We start from the raw sequence: 20931 nt of genomic DNA, 5'->3' as shown, positions 1-20931 counted from the left end.
CTGGGACTGTCCTGTACTGCTCTCCTTCCTGTGTCAGGACGGATCCCCTGAACTACATTGTACTATGTGGACTTTATGAACCTTAGAACTATTAATGCTAGCTACTTTATTTAATTTTTTCCCCGTGTTGAATTCCACCTTACAAGCCTGTCGTTCATCACCTCACTTGACAACAGGCGAAAGTCCTACAACTTTGATGTTCGTGAGAGCAATAATGACCAAGGTACAACAACTCGAAACAAGGACTTGGTTCATAAAGAAAAGATGAAAGCCTATGTTGACAAGAGGCAACATGCAAAGATCAATGAGTTTAAAACTGGAGATCTCATGATCGTCTGCCTACTGTGAAGGAGAAAATCTGATGCTCCATATGATGCTGTACCTTTCCACGTTGGTGTCCACCAAGGGACATATGGTGACTAGTGCCTTGGGAAGTCTGTTACCAGAGACTCTTCTGACTTTCGGCATTTGATTCATCGGTCTTCTAATCAAGATGGTGAAAGAGCAACTGAACCTGAGAACCCAGTGACTGCTGTTACTTCTTCACCGTCTTTTAGGAGATCTGACAGTGAGGATGACCGCTCCAAGCAACCAGTAATTAAAGCGCCTAGAAGGTTGATTGAAGAAATGTGATTATATATATATATATATTAAGTATAAAGATTTCAACCAACGCCAAACACAAATAATGTATTTTACAAAGATAACATTGAATTGTGATGTATTTTGTTCATGTCTATGACTTGAATAATCACGTGGTCATAGTATCACATAGCACTGTCACTTTAAATAAGCCTTCGCGCTCAAATGTGATTGTCGAGTGAACAAGCGGCGTTCGCGCTGCGAAACGCGTCTCTGACATCTGGCCTAAATAAACATTTGAGGCACTAAAAGAAATTGGGTCCGTGTCCTGCTTTGAATCCACGTGGAGTGTACGAGGTGTCACAGTACAGGATTTGAGATATATTAACTGGGTGTTCCGAGCACCAGTTCAACACGGGACCCCTCTTCCGTAAGCGGGCTTGCAGTGAAAAAACGGAACTTTCTTCCGGGTTCTCCCGGCGGATGACGACTATCCTGGGAAGGAAATACTGCAGCCCCCCCTGCACCAAAGAGGAAACAACGTACCTGAAAGACGGAGAATGGCGCGAGGACACCGGCTAGACGCGAGGGTGGAGTAACGCTCGCAGAAAGCAAGGAGCCCGGAGGTCGTGACCGTCGAAAGGTACAGTTCAGAGGTGGCATTGTGGGGAGGAGGAGAATGTGCAAGTCGACCGTCAAGTAAACGCGTAAAAAATACATGAAGCGGACCCGCGTTTACAAAGCACACAGGTCGTACTAACTAACTGTGAACAACAGCCAAGATGTCGAGCGACACAGTAAAAGAGAGGGAGGCAGCTGCAGTGGGAATGTTTAAAGACGTCCCTGCAACTAGCAGCGGTACCAGACCTAAAGAAAGGAACACAGCCAATGTACCCGATTCTGTGGCAATAAATATGAAACAACTTGAAAAGAAAATGAAACTTGAAATGTCTAAGTGGTGGGAGTCAAGATCCCTCCAAAGTTATATAGAGGTGGGAAGGATTCCCAGAGGACTCCGCATTTTAACAGCACCCACCTATGAGGAACCGAACCCAGCTCTGATGCGTGAGTGGGCAGAAGTGAATCTTGACTCCTCAAAGAGACTTACATCACTGTTAATAAAATATGCAGATATCGACAGGGCACGCCTGTTAACTGAAATTGACACTATCAATGAAGAGCTAGCCAACATGGGCCAAGAGGAAGAAATAGCTCGCATCAGAAAAGAAATAGCCACCAGACTAAAAAAGGAGGAAGAAAAAATAAAAGACAGAAAAACACACAAATTTCAACGTGACAAGGTTGACTATGAAGTAGGCCAAATTTTTACCTTTGCCCGAAAATTCGACAATATACGGAAAAACCAACAACAGCAGAAGATGGGGCGAGGAAAAGGTCCTACAGCCAGCGCCCGGTCAAGACCCACAGGGGAAGAGGCGGGAGCCATATCCAGTGATCAATATACGTCTAACAGCGAGGATGACTCAGAGTTGAGAAATGCGCCCATAACAACAGCCGATGAAACACCATCGCCGGGGGAAGAGATGGAGATTTTAGCCGCTCAAAGAATGGCAGCTTTGAGACCTATGACACGCTCGCAGACAAACGGAAGCGGGCAAACTACAAACGCAAGCAAAGGCGCAATGCAACAAAACACAGGGCAACAGCCAAAGCAAAATCAGCCCCGAAGGAAAAGGTCTTACTGGAAAAAGAAACCAAACGAACAATAGTCAACTTGTCCAAATTGAAATTAACACAAGGAGAGGAGAACACCTTGAGTCTGGGCCTATCATATTGTCCTCCAAATAATTTTGACTACCCTAACACCCGGATGGACGTGTACAAAGGAGTGAGAAAGTTAAAGTTAAAAAAAACTATACGCCATGAAAAAATCCTCACATGAAATAGAGGAAATCTGTCTACCCATGACACCTTCTCAAGAGATAGACATGGAACAAGAATTGGAGGACTTATGGAATGAGGACAGTGTTCAAATCAGTTCGGCAGCACAAAGAGCAGCAACATCACGAAGCAAAGGAGCAGGTTTGACACAATTCAAACCAAAATCAAAATATTGCCCAATAATGTTGCATGATGCAATAGACACATTTCATGAAGTAGTATCCCAAAAAATAAAAAAACTAAATAAAAAAATTGGTACCAGTACTGTCATGCAAAAACATCGAAACCAAGATCACAAATATTTCCAGCTGATGAAAAAACTCTGCAAATAAGGAGGTAATAATCCGTAACAGCGACAAAGGGGGAAACATAGTACTGTGGCCCTATGAAGAATACACGAAAGAGGCCATGCAACAGCTGAACGATAGACAATGTTATTCCAGGACTGATGTTGGCAAATTGAAGGAAATGTACCAAATATACTACGAAAAAACTTTCAAGTTGGAGAAGCAAAAATCTCATTAGTGAAAATGAGTATAAATACTTGAAAAATGAGAGCCCAACAGTGCCAACGATCTTCTTTATACCTAAAGTACATAAGGACTGCAATAAACCACCGGGCCGTCCCATTATCAGTGCAAAAAACAGCTTACTGGAAAAAACATCAATCTATGTGGATTTCTTCCTCCAAGAATATGTCAAGTCATTAAAATCGTATGTAAGGGATACCAGTGACTTTTTAAATAAGATAAAGGACTTTCAGTGGAACAGCGAGTATATCATGATGGCCATAGATGTAACATCATTATATACCAGCATAAGACATGAAGATGGCCTGCAAGCAATAGAATATTATTTGTGTAACAGGGCCCCCATGTTTCAACAACACAATGAAATGCTGGTATCAATGATCAAATTTTGTTTACATAATAATATTTTTATGTTCAATCATCTATTGTACTGCCAAATACAAGGCGTAGCCATGGGGGCCAGTTTCTCCCCAAGCTACTCATGCCTGCATATGGGCAAATGGGAGGAACTGGTCCTGGAAGGAACGCATGCTAACACTGTAACAACAAAAGTCAAAATATGGCTAAGATTTATAGATGACTTATTTGTAATCTGGCACGGAACAAAGGGAGAGGCAGAAATCTTTATGGATGAATTAAATAACAATCATCTTAACTTAAAATTCACGGCTGAGATCAGTGAAACGAGGGTGAGTTTCCTGGACACGGAAGTGTTTGTAATTGATAACACCTTACAAACTAGACTACACAGAAAGTAAACGGCAGGGAACTCTCTACTGCATGCCTCGAGTTCACATCCCCACCATTTAGTGAAAAGTATTCCCTACGGCGAAATGCTAAGAATGAAGAGGATATGCAGTACCCAGCAAGAGTTAGAGTTGGCCCAACAGGAGAGTAAGGAGAGATTCCTAGCCAGGGGTTACTCTAAGAAAACTATAAATCAGGCTATAGCTAAGTCTAACTTAATTGAGAGAGATATACTATTAGCTGGTAAAACTGTTAAAAATTCTGACCAGATAAATGCAGGCTCACAGCCAAGCCAAGAGGATCTGAAAGTGGATAACTTTCGTTTAGTTGTGGGATACAGCAGACAACATAAAACCATACAAAAAATTATTCAAGATGCATGGCCCACAGTCTTAAGTGATCCAGTACTAGGACCCCTGCTACCGCAGAGGGTGTCCATTACATACAGCAGAGGCCCCTCCATGAGGGATGCACTAGTGGTATCAGATCCAGAAATTATTGGCAAACCCTCCTGGTATCAGAATCTGAAGGGGTTTAAACGATGTCCAACCTGCAAAGCCTGCACACATGGTGTAAATACCAAAACTTATTTGAGTCCCTTTAGAACCAAACCCTATGTGATTAACAAAATGCTGAACTGTAAGACTGAATATACAGTATACGTACTAACTTGCCCTTGTGGATTGAACTATGTGGGGTCTAGCAAACTACAGGCCCATGTACGTATACTACAACACCTAAGAGCCATAACTAATATGGATAATACGTATCCAGTGGCTCGCCACTTCAGAAAGCACCATGCATCAAACAATAAAGGGTTAACATTCTACTTGATAGATGCAATATCCCCCAATAGGAGGGGTGGGGACCGAGAAAATAAGCTACGTAAACTAGAAACACGGTACATCCTTCTGTTGGATTCGAAACACCCCCATGGATTGAACCTTACAGAGGATATGTACACGTGTTTGTCCTAGAAAAACCATGTAAATAAATCAGAATATGTATGTCAAAGGGGAAGACAAAGAAAAGAATTAGATCCAATGCTCCAAGAAGACTAACAATAAATAACAAAAAATACATCAATTTTGGTACAACACCCATGATCTATACTATTTATTTTTGTATATTGTAAATATGATGTACATATATGAATTATACAGGATGATGTAAATATTTTAGGAACATTTTATTGATATTGTATTCAATGTCTTATCAGCGATCAGCATTGAAATTAAGGTGGACCAAATTCGTAAAATTGATGTTGAAGGAGAGTGACAAAAACATAAAGAATTTACATAGGGCAGAGCAGGATAACATGACACATGAGGAAGGTTATCATAAACATGAAGTGAACATGTATATAGTAAAAAAGCAAAAAAATAAAATAGAGGGATACATAAAATATATGCACCAGGATGCAGGATCTGGTAAAAAATATGTATAAAAAAATATATTTGAAATGGTACATCAAAACTCAAAAAAATGGTAAAGTGAACGAGTATATGACAAGTAACAAATGATGAGCAAGATATTGGATATCTTTTTTAATCAAGTGGAAGCACTTATCACTGAGCACTTTAAATAACTTTTCTTTGTCGATTAGCATGAACAAAAGAATGTACAATCAACAGTAATATATTTGGCGAGGCAAAGGGTCAAAAGATTAATGTATTTTACATAAATTTACCGTGATCTGATAAACAGTAACTAATTGTTTGATGAAATCTTGGATTTTGAAAATCTAGCAATGTACTAATGTATTTTACATGTATTAAGTATAAAGATTTCAACCAACGCCAAACACAAATAATGTATTTTACAAAGATAACATTGAATTGTGATGTATTTTGTTCATGTCTATGACTTGAATAATCACGTGGTCATAGTATCACATAGCACTGTCACTTTAAATAAGCCTTCGCGCTCAAATGTGATTGTCGAGTGAACAAGCGGCGTTCGCGCTGCGAAACGCGTCTCTGACATCTGGCCTAAATAAACATTTGAGGCACTAAAAGAAATTGGGTCCGTGTCCTGCTTTGAATCCACGTGGAGTGTACGAGGTGTCACAGTACAGGATTTGAGATATATATATATATATATATATATATGTAAAAATATTTTTTTAATATTTAGCAGAGGGGGGATGTAATGTCTTGCGATATTTTATAACGGGACCCTTTTGCTTCTAACGGACACTGTGGAACTGTGACGTTAGTGTCAAAGGGCAATGCCATGAAAGCTTGTTTTAGAAAGTGGAGTTTGCAGTTACACGCAGCAGAATAAAGACATGTTATACTAAGCTCCATGGGTGGCGTGGTGATTAGAGGGTACCCAGGCTGGGAATATGCTACAAATTCCTGTGACAGAATAAAAACAACAGTTGCTCCAAGGCAATCTCTTGAGGAGATTCATTTATGAATCAGAGGTATATAGTCAGACCTTCCAGAATCCGAATTAGGAACCAGTGTAAATGAACTCATCATATCCTTACTGAAAGCTCCAGAGAATAATGTTGGACTGACCTTATAGCGTTTATGTAGTCTTTCAAAAACAATTAACTATCTCCCCAGACGTTTTGACAAGAATTTATTTGTACGGTCTCAAAGAGGAAATTTTTGTTACGATCATAGAAATGGACAATATCCAATTTGAAGGCAATACTATAACAATCTTTCAAGATGTTGCTGTGTACACTCAATAGAAGACAAAAAAGTTACATTCCATCATAGATGCAAGAAAATCCCTTATCACTGGGCGTTTCCATTTTGTCTCACATTCAGCAGTGACAAACAGCAGCATACATCTCACACATCTGGGCTCAGATTAGGATCTGAAGTTGTCCTATCCTGTTCATAACTTGCCATGACCGGTCAACTTAAGTTACAAAAATGAGATCATGATGTTGGCAAAATCCTCTATTGTAGGTTTTTTTTTGTTTATTGTTGTACCGTTGAGTACAGAGATTATACTCATGCACAACGAGGCAGAAACCCACTTAATGGCCTTAACTACATGTCCTCTTCATATACAGAGGGAGAACAACCAATAAAACCCAGAAGCAGAACACAGAAATACAATAGATGGCTCCACTCACATGTATCCTTCAACACACAAGGACTGAATTCACCTTTAAAAAGCAAATCTCCTTTGAAATGGCTCAGCTCAAAAAAAGTGGGGATCGAATATTTATTTACATGAAACACACCTACTCTCAAAAAATACATACAAACTTAAATCCCCACTCTCCCCCCTTCAACTTCAGTAATCAACTTACTCCAAGGCAAAGAGATTGTCCAAATTCATTAGAAAAGGAATTCCAGTTAAAATGACTGAAATACATTGAGACAAGGATGGGCATATTTTATTGGTCAGACATGCAATTGAGGATACATAATTTGACCTTTGCATGTATATATGCTTCTAAGAATAATAAAAAGGCATATGTCTGGTCCGTCACGGCAAACATTGCCGATTGTACGGAGGGACAGACATGGCTTCCCACCACATTACTCCTCACTTCCTGCCCCCGGGTATATGAACCCGATGGCTTGCCTGCAACGCAGCTCTAGGTAATAGCGGGCCATGAAGCTAGCTACTGTTCTTAATTAATTTGCTTGTACTTTAAATATTTGGTTTTAAACTTGTTTTTTAATTCTGAGGCTTACTTGTGGTGCATGACTCTGCTCATTTCGCGGTCCCCGGTCCGTCATGGCAAACAGTGCCGAATGTACAGAGGGACAGACGCGACACTGCCCCCATTGCTCCTCACTTCCTGCCCCTGGGTATATGAACCTGATGGCTTGCCGGCTGCGCAGCACTAAGTAATAGCGCGCCATGAGGCTAGCTACTGTTCTTAATTAATTTGCTTTTGCACTGTTTCACATTGCTCGTACTTTAAATATTTGGTTTTAAACTTGGTTTTTAATTCTGAGGCTTACTTGTGGTGCATGCCTCGGCTCATTTTGCGGTCCCCGGTCCGTCATGGCAAACAGTGCCGATTGTACGGAGTTACAGATGCGACTCTGCCCACATTCCTCCTCACTTCCTGCCCACGGGTATATGAAACTGATGGCTTGGCACACCAAAGGCAAGCCCGTCTACGCCCGTCCGCGCCAGGCCGCTGCCAGATGCCAGACATGCTGCTAATTTTACGAAATCGCAACATACTTATGCCCGGAATGAGCTGTTAGCAGTCAGGACACTGTCTGTTAGATGTCAAGTTCACGGTTTGGGGGGATTAGAGGGTCCCTTCAGCTGTAAATGCAGTGGCTTCACATCTATTACCCCAGTAGTTCCACATGCCTGCCCCCCTTCCCCAGGCAAAGCAGGATTATTTTCCATCTGAATTGCCGCTCCTTGGTTAAACATTGTGTTGATGTCCATGACCTGTTGGAAACTGAATCTCCTGATACCCTGTTGTTAACCGAGCCTTGGCTCACTGAAGATTCGGTGGCATTTCCAAAGCTGACAGTCCCGGAGGGCTATGTTATTCATACCTTTGATAGAGAAACGAGAGGTGGGGGTATTGCGGTTATTGTCAAAACCAGCTATCCCTGCACCTTCATTAAACAGCCCATTTTGGGCTGCGAATGTGCTTGTTTTAAAATTGATTTTAATCCTAAATATACCATGACTGGTTTATTGATATATCGTCTCCGGGCCCATCCAAGGTTTTTATGGAAGCTCTTTTTGAAACCCCACAGTACTTTGGCGGTCAATACCTCTAATTGTACAGTCTTAGGAGGCTTGAACCTCCATTTTGATAACCACCTTGATGTGGATGTTGCCAATTTGGTGGCAGATTTAGCTCGCTTGTCAGCTGGCCCTACACACTTGGCTGGTCATCTGCAGGACCCTGTTTTCACTAATATTTTGTCCCTCACGGTCCAAACGCTGGCCCCTATGGTTTGGTCTGACCACATTTTAGTCCCCTTGGCTATCCAGTGCACTGTACCTGTGCGCAAATTAGGCAACACTCTCTCTCTTAAACGCCCCGTGGCATAAATTAGACTGGGATCAACTCCAAGTCCATCTTTCTGCTACCGTTCCGGTCCTGCCGATTGATCCTGACAAGGCTACTTCAGCCTTTTCGGATTGGATCAATCAGCCGCTGGATAAGCTGATCCCAGTTAAATGGTCCTTGAACCGCACTTCTAAATCTAACCCGTGATATAATGAAAGATTAGCTGTACTGGAGAAAACTTGTAAAAAATGTGAACGGTTTTGGAGAAGGGACTTTGATTCGTTATCCAAAGATCGCTATCGGGATGATGTAAAGATTTATCATGAGGCTATCCATACTTAGCGTGCTGCATTTTACGCGAAAGAAATTAGTAACATCACCAATCATCCCGCTAAGAGTATCTTCTCTATTGTTTCAGGTTTTAAAACTCAGAAGGGGGCCGTAGGGCCACAGATTACCTCGAACAGGCAATGCGAGGAGCCTGCTTTGTTCTTTTTTAAAAGGTAGAAGACATCTACAAATGTTTTTCCACGGCCCAGACCGGCTGCCCTGAGATACCCAATAATGGCACGATCGCCACCTTAGAGGTTTTCCCTCAGATTGAGCAGGACCGTTTACTTGCCCTCTGCGCTAACATTAAGTCAGGCACACCGGCCGACCCACTGAAACCGGATGATTTCAGGAAAATGTTACCAACTTTTTCTCCTCTCCTATGTCAAGTGATCAATAAATCGCTCAGCTTAGCTGTTGTGCCCACAGCATGGAAACAAGCAAGGGTGATTCCATTGCTCAAAAAACCCTCATTGGACTTAAAAAAAAACAGAGAACTTTAGGCCAATCTCATTGCTTTCATGGCCTGCAAAGATCACGGAGGCATATATTAATTCCATTCTCTCAGACCACTTGACCCTTAACAATATTCTAGATCCCTCGCAAAATGGCTTTCGCCCCGGCCATAGCACCGAGTCAGCACTTTTGGCGGTGACTGAGCATCTCCGGACAGCTTTGGACGCAGGACAAACATCAGCACTGATCCTCTTGGATCTCAGTGCCGCATTTGACCCTGTGTTCCATGCAATTCTGTTGCACCGTTTGGAAGAGGCTGGCATCGGTGGCCTTGCCTTGAAGGGGCTAGCATCATTTCTCTCTGATAGGACTTATCGGGTGATTGCTCCCCCTTTCTGCTTGTCTGCCTTTCCCATCAAGCACGGGGTGTTACAGGGTTCTTCTCTGAGCCCTCTGCTCTTCAATTTGTATGTACAACCTTTGGCTTCAGTAGCCAGGAGCAGAGGACTGATTGGGGTCTCCTATGCCACGACACTCAGCTGGCGGTAGCCCTCTCGAGCAACTCTAAGCATGACACCTCTAAGTTACAAGGCGATCTTGCCGTAGTTGCCGGGTGGATGACAGCTAACTGCCTCCAGCTGCATGCCAGCAAGTCAGAGGTGTTGCTGGTGGGTAGGGATCATGGGTTATGGAATGAGTACTGGTGGCCCACGAATCTAGGCACACCCCTCCTCCTAAACCGGTTAAAAACTTGGGGGTTTTGATGGACACCTCTCTCAGTTTCCAGACCCAAAGGAAAAAGTTGGCGGGCACCTGTTTCGGTTTGTTGCGCGCACTTAAACCTATTTTGGGTTTCTTTGATGCCCCGACCAGACAGATCATCATTCTGACCTTGATTACATCTAGGCTTGATTATGCGAACTCTCTGTATCTGGGGGCTAATAAGGTGGAAGTACACAGGCTACAGAGAGTTCAGAATGCCGCTGCAAGAGCCCATCTGGGTCTGCGCAGAGTCTGTTCGGTGACTAGCACAATCCGTCACCTTCATTGGCTGCCTCTGGCTCAACGGTTTGAGTTTAAGGCTCTCTGCATAGCCTTTAAAATCTTGAAGTTCGCTTCCCCTAACATCTTGACTGATCTGCTCGCTTTCTATGTTCCCTCCCGTCAGCTTCGATCCATGGGCCAACATTTGCTAGTGGTCCCTCGGGTTAGGAAGACCCGGGCCAGAGGCCGTTCCTTCCGATACAGAGCGGCTATTCTCTGGAACTCACTGCCCCTTCATATTCAAGGCCTTACCAATTTTCTCGAATTCAAGAAAGCTATTAAAACTTTGCTCTTTCCCACTGTGTAGGTTGCTCTGGTTCCTCTTTGCGTGTGGTTACCTATTTGCTGTTAGCGCTGGGATGCCTCTCTTGGCTGGGGCAGCTGTTGCGCTCTACAAATCTTTTAAATAGAAAATAGAAATAGAATGTATCAACATTTGTGGATGGTGAATTGGCAGGCACCACATATTTCACTCAGCTGTATGTAGGGCTTCCTAAGCACTGACCTCTTCCTCATTCAGCATACAGCAATACACGAGCCACCAGGGGCATAGCTTCAGGGGGAATGTTTGGGGTGTTACACCCCCTCTAATAAATGTCTTTTCTGGTAAATAGTTGGGGACAGGTGCTTACAGTCTGGTAGGGTGTCTGTCAGATTTCACCTAGAATGTTTCACACACACAGCCAAAGAAAGCACACACACACTTTTCCTCTGTTTTGAAAGTGCAAAAAAATATTGGCTATTTTACAAAATATTTTGTTTTCTCTCTCTTAGTGCCCCAACCAATCTGCATTCCTCTCCCTTTCCACTGTCCCTTAAACCCCTCTCATGCGCTCTGCTTATCGTATAATGTATTTAGCATTACATGCCAGTGTGATTGTTGGAAAATCTGAAGCTCTCCAGCCCCCCACCTCTCCCAATCTTATTGACCAAGCTACAGCACTGCTGGCCCCGCTTCGGTGTCGATGACATACGAATGTGCACAATACACATAACAATGACATGAAACATACAAACAGACCTACACAATTCTAAATTAAGAACAGGCTGGAGTTTCTGTAATGGTCGGAATAGTAAAACCGGTGGTATGGTGCCTATTGAGGAGGTGTGCAGTGGTTACATGTTGGTGAAGATTCCATCTCCTACCATCTCCTACCATCTTCCAACTCAACTGCACTACCCAAAACCTTCTGCACTCTCAAAGGCCCTGACCAAACAGCTATACCTTTCAAGACACCTCCTGGATTTCTCACACGTACCATCTGACCCACTATAACAACAGGCCAACGGTAATTACCACCACACGAACGAACAGTGGGCTCCATGAACTCCTTAACTTTAGATTTATTCTTCTTATCAAGCACACTTCCATTAGACCTCATTCTAGTATTCCTTTTCCTCAACCGCCAAGGAACCAACACAGTTGAAGGTTTCCTCCCTCTCAACACCTCAAAAGGTGTTTTACCGGTCACCAAGGCCTTCTTCTAAGGTAAAAAGGCACTCAAAGCCTACCTAATCGCTTCCTTAACCAATCTATTGAAACGTTCCACCTGCCCATTCCCCTCGGGATGATATAATGACAACCTTACATGCCTGATACCTATCTCCATTAAAAATTCTCACAGCTTGTCCGATACCAACTGGGACCCATTATCCGAAACCAAAATCTCCGGTACACCTTCCGTTGAAAACACATCTTCCAAAAATTCAATGACCACATCCGTAGTCACACTACTAACCATCCTTACCCCTGGCCACTTGGAGTAATAATCAATCAAAACGATAGCTTAACAATCTTTCCCTGATACCGCAGAAAATGGACCCACAAAATCAACAGCACTTTTTGCCTCGGTCCCTTGGGTAACTCCACCATGCTCAAGGGTATACAGAAAGGTTTAGCCATCTTATCACTAGCACCACAAATCTTTCAATCCTTGACCATAGAATCAATGCCTGGCCACCAAAAACACTATAATTCTCCTTTTGGTACTTGACATACCACGATAACCCTTGTGACTCCTCTCAATGATACCATTACGCATGCCTAACGGAGGCACACTCTTGTCCCCTCAAAATGATACCATTCGATAAACACAAATCTTTCTTATCCTTCCAAAAAGCAGAACACTCTCCTCCTAAAGCAGATTCCCTCGGCCAACCACGCACAATACACTTCTCAACCTCTCTCAGACAAAATTCTTATGTATTTCATGCAACCATGATTCTTAAGACAATATATTACACACTACCTCCTCCCCATCTTCAATAGACAAAATATCCTTGAAAGTAAAAGCAACTTCAGACTTATTTACATCTTCTACCACATCAGTTGCAACCATGCTAGGCAACCGTGAAAGATCATCAGCACCCAGATTCTTCTTCCCAGGAATATATTCGATTTCATAACTAAACATTTGCAATTTAGAAGCTAAACGGGCCAACCTAGGAGACCAGTTCCTTCCTCCTTCATGTCTCATAATATTCACTAAAGGCTTGTGATCAGTACAAATCTTGAAATTCCTCCCCCACACATACATTCGAAATCTCTCAGCAGCCCACACAGCAGCAAGTAATTCTTTCTCGATCACGGAATAATTCAGTTTAGATGATGTCAACGTATGGGAAGCATATGCCACCAGCCATTTCTCGTTCTTAGTATGTTGTGAAAACACAGCACCAATACCATAGCCAGAAGCGTCCACAGACAACACGTAATCATCTGAAGGCAGACATTTCCTTCTTAACATTTTCCAAACATTGTTTCTGTTGTTGATGCCACACAAATAACATTTGTCTTGAATAAAGCCCACAATGGTTCCACTTTGGATCCAGTCTCAGCGAAACGTGAGAAAAATTCAGTGAGGCCCAAAAAGGACATTAACTGTTCCTTGTTCTTTGGTACTGGAACAGATAAGATTGCCTTCACATGACTGATTTTAGGTCATGTACCATCCTTGGATATAACATGGCCAAGGTACTCAACCTCACGTTCACCAAATACACATTTCTCATTCCTAACGGTTTAAACCATGTTCCCTAAGAGCCCTCAAAACTGCATGTAAATACTTGCATGGGATTCTTAATCTTTGCCGAAGATCAGATTGTCATCTTGGAAGACTTTTACTCCACCAATCCCATGCAAAATTCTTGTAATTTCCCTCAGGAAAACCGCTGTAGCACTGCCTAATCCAAAAGGCATACGTCGATACCTAAACATGGCTTCAGGAGTAATAAAGGCTGTGCAGTGCTTTGAGTCCTGATCCAATTCAATTTGGTGATACGCACTTGCCAAAACTATCTTAGAAAACCAAGAAGCACCACCAACAGAAGACGTTAACTCTTGTAAGTTAGGAAGAGGAAATGTATTGATCCAAATAGTCTTGTTCAAACACCTCAAGTCCACACATAAACGTAGGTCGTCATTGGCCTTAAGGGGAATTACCACCGGAGAAACCGGATCCGAGCTCTCTACTGGCTCAATAATTTCTTCCTTGCACAATTTTTTAAGAATGTCCCCCAACTTATCACGATAATTAAAAGGAACATTCCTAAGTTTTTGACTTATAGGGCACACACCATCTCGCAAAATTATTTTATGTTTACATTTCACCATTTTGCCCACACCATCAGTAAAAGCATCAGAATACATTTTCTTAAGTTCAGAATAATCAGCATGGGCATTTATTTTCTCACTCTCCTTCTCACCCTGTACCACAAACATAGGGCACTCCAAACTCGCATCAATCTTTAAACCCAAATCCATGATGTGTGGCCAACCCAAAATAGTAGCACCCTTATTGGCAACATACACCTTGCCCTGACATGACTTATGTCCAAAACTCACATCTGCCCACCCAAAACCTCCCAAAGGGATTTTATGACCGGAATAAGTGCCAGGACTTGCATCAGGCTCCAACAATGATCTACCTGGCCATAATTTTCCAAATAAATTCTTACCCATGATGGTATACTTTGCGCAAGAGTCCACAATTGTTCACACTTCCACACCATCAATGCGCACAGTGCACGTGGGCTATTGTTTAGCCTTGCCCACCTCATCAACCGATTTATCATGTACACTAGACACTTCTCCAATCACATTCAAATCATCAACATCTTAAATGAAATTAACCTTCTTCCCTGAACTCTTGCACACTCTACTAAAATGACCCTTCTTTTTGCTTGTGGTACATACTTTAGTTAATGCAGGGCAGCATTTGGAATAAGCTAAATGGCTACTGGAACCACACATGGAACACAAAAACTCTCGCTATTCATTAAATTTCCTGTTTAGAATACTCTCACCCGTCTTAATATCACTTTTACTTTTTATCTTGATATCCTTATTCACAACACTCACTTGGTTAGAACCACTTTTTTCATTCCTCACCTTACTTTTTACTTTCTTCACCTCACAAATGCACTCATCCGAAACTTCAACACTCCTGGAAACATCAACAGCAGCTTTCAAGGAAATACCACCAAACAACCATAACTTCCTTTGAATTTTCTTAGACTTAGTCTTCATCAAAATTTGATCACGAAGAACTTCATCATAAGTCATATTATCAAATTCACATGTTACTGCTAAACCTCTCAAAGCAGACACACCTTGATCAATGCTTTCATCCTCTTTCTGCGCTCTAGAATAAAATGTAAATCTCTCCATAACTACGTTAATCTTCCTACCAAACCTCTCTTGCATTCGTTTAACCGCATATTGATAAACCCCAACGTCACCAGCATTCTCGATCGACGGTAAGTTCTTAAATTCCCTCAAACCCACAGCACCTAATCTGTTTAAGAAGTGTTAATTTACTTTCTTCTGAACACTACTCCTCCTCAAGAACTTCTACATACGCTTCAAAAAGATCAATCCACAAATCTCAAGCAATATGAAGTTCACCTAAATCAGCTAAAATAAATGGCGGCGGTTGAATGGTTGCCATAGTACACTCAACCTAAATTTAAAAAATACAAAGAACTGCTAGTTCGATGGTTAAATAGGAAAAGAAAAGTCTAAATTAATGGTTGCAGAAAAATTTCGCCAGAGTCAAGTGTGCAAAAAAAAGATTTTTGCACAGAGAGGCAAAGCTGTAAATGATGTGAATAATGTACATCAGGTGTGCCTGTCACCGAAATTGACAAGCACAGGAAACATCGCTGGAACCGGCAATCCAGCTCACCAAGTAACCATGTGATAAGGTGTGCCGGTCACCGAATAAAATAGCCATGGAAACAGTTCCCCCAAGGGAACAGCGCAAAACGCTGTACACCATAGATACTCCAGGAACGTTGCAGTTGCAGGAGCCATGTAGCAGCTTCCGTTGTGAATAGTCTCATTGCAGTGCAGCGCCACTAACGCACAGCTGATCACATAGAATTAACTCGATGTCTCCTGATGCCCGTAAAGTTATAACGCACACTCCAGAAGTTGAACCAATCCAAAATGGCTGCCAACGCAACTCAACGGGATGACGTACAATCCACAGAACTAACTGCATCAACTCCTTTGGTTGCTATGGGAACGTTGAAGCTGCAACACAGGCGTCCCTTGACTGATGTCACACTCCAGCACTCCGCAACCTCCAGAAACCAGTAGATAAGCCACCTAAAATTGACAATGGAGTCGCCCAGAACAACGCTGAAGTACGCACTAGGATCGCCGGAATTCAGTCAACAAATCCGGAAAAAGCACAGCTTATCGAAATCGCAGATTTCAGGATATATGGTGATTTTCAAGGAGTCACCGGTGCCGCGTTTACTCCCAACTCGTCACCATTGTGAAAAAGCAGTCTCCAGACGATAAGTCGTTGATGGTAGGTTCTTTATTAGTAGTATGGCATAAGCGACACCGGAGACATCAGTCTTCAAATCTCGATCCCAACATTTTACTCCCAAATCACTGACTCCACATTCTTACCGCACATATTCCACTTGCCTCACGCGACCCTCACACGACACACACCAACTAGCCCAATACCACACTGTCCACCATGCCTCTGGCTACTGTCTACAATGTATTTGCTGGGTGAAGTAGTGGTGATGCTCTTTGGACCAGTTCAGGCTTCACCTTCTATAAACAACAGTCAGTTCTATTGTTTTATGTCATGGATGGACAAGGACCTAAACTCTTGGGAGAAGGAGTTAACAGCTGATGGAGGCAATGTTTGACCCTTTACTTTTATATTGGTGGGGAAGTTTTTTTTTTCTTCAGGCAACGGGTCTATTGCACAAACCGCACCATTAATTGCAGATGTAGACCTCCTTATTAGTTAAGCGCAAGCCTACAATCACATTGATTGTATTGAGATAATCAGCCTTTTTTAGGCTCCCTGAAAGGAACCAACCAGCCCCCAATACACAAGCTAATGGATTAGGTTATGATCTAGAATGAAACGTTAGCCAATTTATTGGCATCCAAAACTATGTGTTGTCTTCTGCTTTCTGCACTGTTACGTTTTGCTTTGAAGTGGAGCTATGTGGATACCATATGCTGGACACTTGCACCAATAAGAATTTAGACTATGTCATTGGTAAAAAAAATGTTTTAATTCATCTAATTGTGCTTCCGCACCCGATTTGAGATGGAAACATTGTTTCATGTGCTGTATGAGCCAGCACTGATAAAACAGTGGCATTCAGTGACATTAAACTGGAAAAGCGCAGGGCCATGTGTGTAATCCTACCAGGTTAAGGAACCTGCAGTCTTGCTTCTCTGCTGAACCCTATATTTTTTTTCATGAGATAAAGCTTATGACTTTTTTAAATTTTCACTTTTCATATGAACTGAAAATCTCCTTTTTAATTTCTCCTAAGCAGTATTTAACTACTGGGCCCAGAAAAACATTTTTGGAAAATTTACTTCTAAATGTTTAAGGGTGACAGCCTCACGTTGAGGGTTACTTGGGAGTGTTTGCAGGTTAATTATTTTTCCAATTTGTGTATGATTCTGGGATTTCCATCCATCTGATGTGTATCATTGCTTAGTTGTATATGGTTAGTTTAGAGTGTCTAGTTTAGTAATGGTTCGTGTTGGTTGATGTGAATGTACAATGAATTTGATGCTACAAAGATATTTGTGTGTCGTGGGTATGGCTGGATGATGAAGGACGTTGCTGTTTTCAGTGGGAGCTTGGTTTTATTTGTGCGTTATGTGTATGCATGGGTACATGTTATCCAATACTTGTAGGTTCATATAGAGGCTCATAAACAAATGTTAGCTCAAAGGCCTTCAGCAGGATTGCATATTGGCAATATTGCCATTATACCTCTAAACTATTGACCTTTCTGTAATTTAACAAAGGGCAAGAACATTTTCTCCACCAGTCAGTAGGCACCAATTAATTGTTTTATTATACGCAGATGTTGTAGTAATTACAAATCAATCACAAACCTTAAAGATTTACAGAAATATTCCCTAAAGCGCCGGGACGCCCCTTAGCTGGGGCAGCTGCGCGCTATACAAGTACTTATAACATAACATAACATAACATAACAAAAATATTTCCTGAAAATACACGTTTACAATGATAATCGTTATTATTGCATCTTTTTATAAAAAGGAAACCTTCCAATTGGCTGAAGGTCCATCTGCAATCTAAAGGGTCAGACATGTTACAAATTTTGAGATGGTATTTTTCGAGAATTTGTCATGTCAGACATAAATCATGTGGTTAGTTAAATAAAATGTCACATAGCCAGGCTGAGAGCACTATATTGTGCCACAAGTAAAACAATGTAGATGACTTCTTGCTGGTGTATTCACTTGAAAATTCCCCAAATACTCCTACATGGCATGTATGCTTCATGACTTTTTAAACAAAACTGAGGACAAACTTCTCAAGTCCCTTGTATCAGTAAGGAAAAGCCTCCCCACACCCGTAGTAACATTAGAATTAGGCTTAATTTGTATTTCAGGGAAACCACTTGAGGTTGTGATATGTTGAAGTTTTTGTTCGATACAAGCCAATCCAGTCAAAATGCTCTCACTAACCTGATTAAACATGAATTGGAACTTTATCAATCTTCTCAATACACCTTTAGGAAAAACATGAGCTTTGCTTTGAAGTCCTTTTAACTGTAAATTATATAATTGCAGGTTGTTATGACTTACTGCAGGTTAAGTCCTGGATGCAAGATCTGAGTAATAACTAGAATAAAGAACACTGCTTGTCTAAAACGTATGACATTAGTTAGTGACTCAGCTATTATATTTATCAATCAACCATACATTTTATTGTTCATAAATTATTGAGAAAGTTCTTTCTCGATTTACATGCTGATTATTTACCATTGAACCCTTATAAAAAGCAAGTGGTATGAAGCTCATGGATCTGATCTGCCTGTATTTATTGTATTGCTAATGTACATCATCTTAAGCATGTTCTGCTCATTTGTCCAAAATAAAATTAAATATTGTGCTGTTTTTTAAAGAAAATGTTTAAACAAAATACTAAAATGAATCCACAGGAGACTGTACTGTATGTTTGTCTGCCGGCAATGGTAACTGATTGTTAAAGGCTACACAATTTTAATCTGTTCAGTACATATTAAATGCGTTTCTTTAACGCTGTATGGTATTTCAGTCATATTTGTCATTGGATGTTAATCTATAGTTTTTATTTGACTATAATATATTATTCTTTTTGGAAGATTGTTATCAATAAACATTGTTTATAGTTCGAGGTAGTTATTAAATCAGTGTAATCACAGTAGGTCAAATAATCCTGGTGGTATTATGTGCAGAAGCAGCACAACATATTTAACGCATTGATAGTGACAAGTGATCATAATAATAATGAGATAATTGTAACAGCAGTGAAAGCTCACCAGATGAGCAGATGTGCACAACCTGTAATGGCCCAGATTTCAACTTCGTATTTAGGGCCGAAGTTTGAGCAGTAGTTTGCCTCAAGACCTTTCATGTTTATGAAGGCAACCAAAGGCAATCACCAGTAACGTGAGCCCTAGCGGAATCATGGCACAAACTCTAGCTAGAGAGACACCATGTATGCATAAGGGTAAGTCACAATGCACTTTGGAGGTTGTCACACAAAACACTTTAGAGATTAGTGCTTTCACACAGCCATACTCCACAGATTTCTTGCTCACATGAGATCCTCCTACTATCCTAAGAATTTCCCTCAGACATTTTAATTTACAATTTTGTAGGAAGAACTAATTGCTTTGGTTGTGGCAACAGCAGAGCTTTATCTCTTGGAAGCACCAATGTATTGCTACAATAAGTCTGTATCAAGACAAATGTTGGTTTTAGGCTTTAGAGCAAACTTTGGAGTGAAACTGTTTCATCATGACTTCTGCTGTTGGGTTTTGAGATCATCTTGACAGAGATCCTGGCCTCTGACTGTGTAAGGTTTGGGCATCCCCATTAGAGCACTCACTAGAGCGATCCACCCTTTAACTAAGAGTACTTCTATGTTGGGGTCTGGTGTTTGGACAAAACGGATCCTGGGAATGGTTAGCTTTGAAATAGATCTTTATTTGCTTACATTATGTAAAGTCCTGCAATTTATGAAAGGGATGTGCTATGCCCACCAGTATAACTGGACTGTCAGAGTCCCAAGCTGAAAAGAAATCAGTGCTATAATATGGCAGCAATGACTGGGGTCCAGATACTTTTGGCAAAACTCTTGATGTTCAAGAAATGGGATCGGCAGGAACACATCACTTGCTTCTAATGACTTGTGCATAAGTGAGACCCACGAGTGAAAGCAAAACAAGTGAGGCCACTGCATTACAAAAAATATTGTTCAATATCCTCAATTAAAATAAAAAAGAGGATGCTGTAAATGGGTGTGTTTCAGGAGAGGTGGGGGGCATAAGCACTGTTGTGATCACAGATATGCTTGATTTGTTCACTTGGTCTTTGACCGCTACAGAGAAGAGAGAGAGGTTTGAACATAGAGTACAGTACCTTTTATCACATGAATTAGCTACTTAACATAATTCAACGTAAATCAAGACAATGAGGAAAGGTCCAGAGAACCTGAATCTGGATTTTGATACCTATGATGCTGGAGGAACTTTGCTGGAGGAACTTTGCTCGAGGCTCTGGACTCTTTCAGCCTTGTATTGATAAATGAGAGTAGGGGTATGAGTGTGTGTTCCTCCCTTGCAGGGAATCACGTTTTAGATCAAATGGATAATTCCTTTTTGTAATATAAAGCCAAAAGTCCAAATTGATTTAGATAGAGATCATCATTTTATTAGAATTCACCACTTTGTAGATCCGTTGTACACAGTTTTCACGCTTTTCATGGCTCTTTATTAGAGCAGAACTTTATTTTTTGTGAAAAGACGAACAGCCGACACGTGTTTCGCCCTATGTGGCAAGTTTTGCCAGGGCTTTCT

General features: G+C 41.4%; 1 protein-coding gene across 1 annotated transcript in view; it reads left to right on the top strand.

Moving 5' to 3' along the window:
* Positions 1-20931, top strand: part of LOC147729881 (uncharacterized) — a 166950-nt gene that overhangs the window by 135804 nt on the left and 10215 nt on the right. The window lies entirely within an intron of this gene.

This window comes from Lissotriton vulgaris, chromosome 2_1 (assembly GCF_964263255.1).
Source record: "Lissotriton vulgaris chromosome 2_1, aLisVul1.2, whole genome shotgun sequence".
In the NCBI taxonomy this organism is placed as follows: Eukaryota; Metazoa; Chordata; class Amphibia; order Caudata; family Salamandridae; genus Lissotriton; species Lissotriton vulgaris.
Note: the sequence above shows the minus strand (reverse complement) of the source record. Positions and strands in the feature narration are given on the sequence as shown.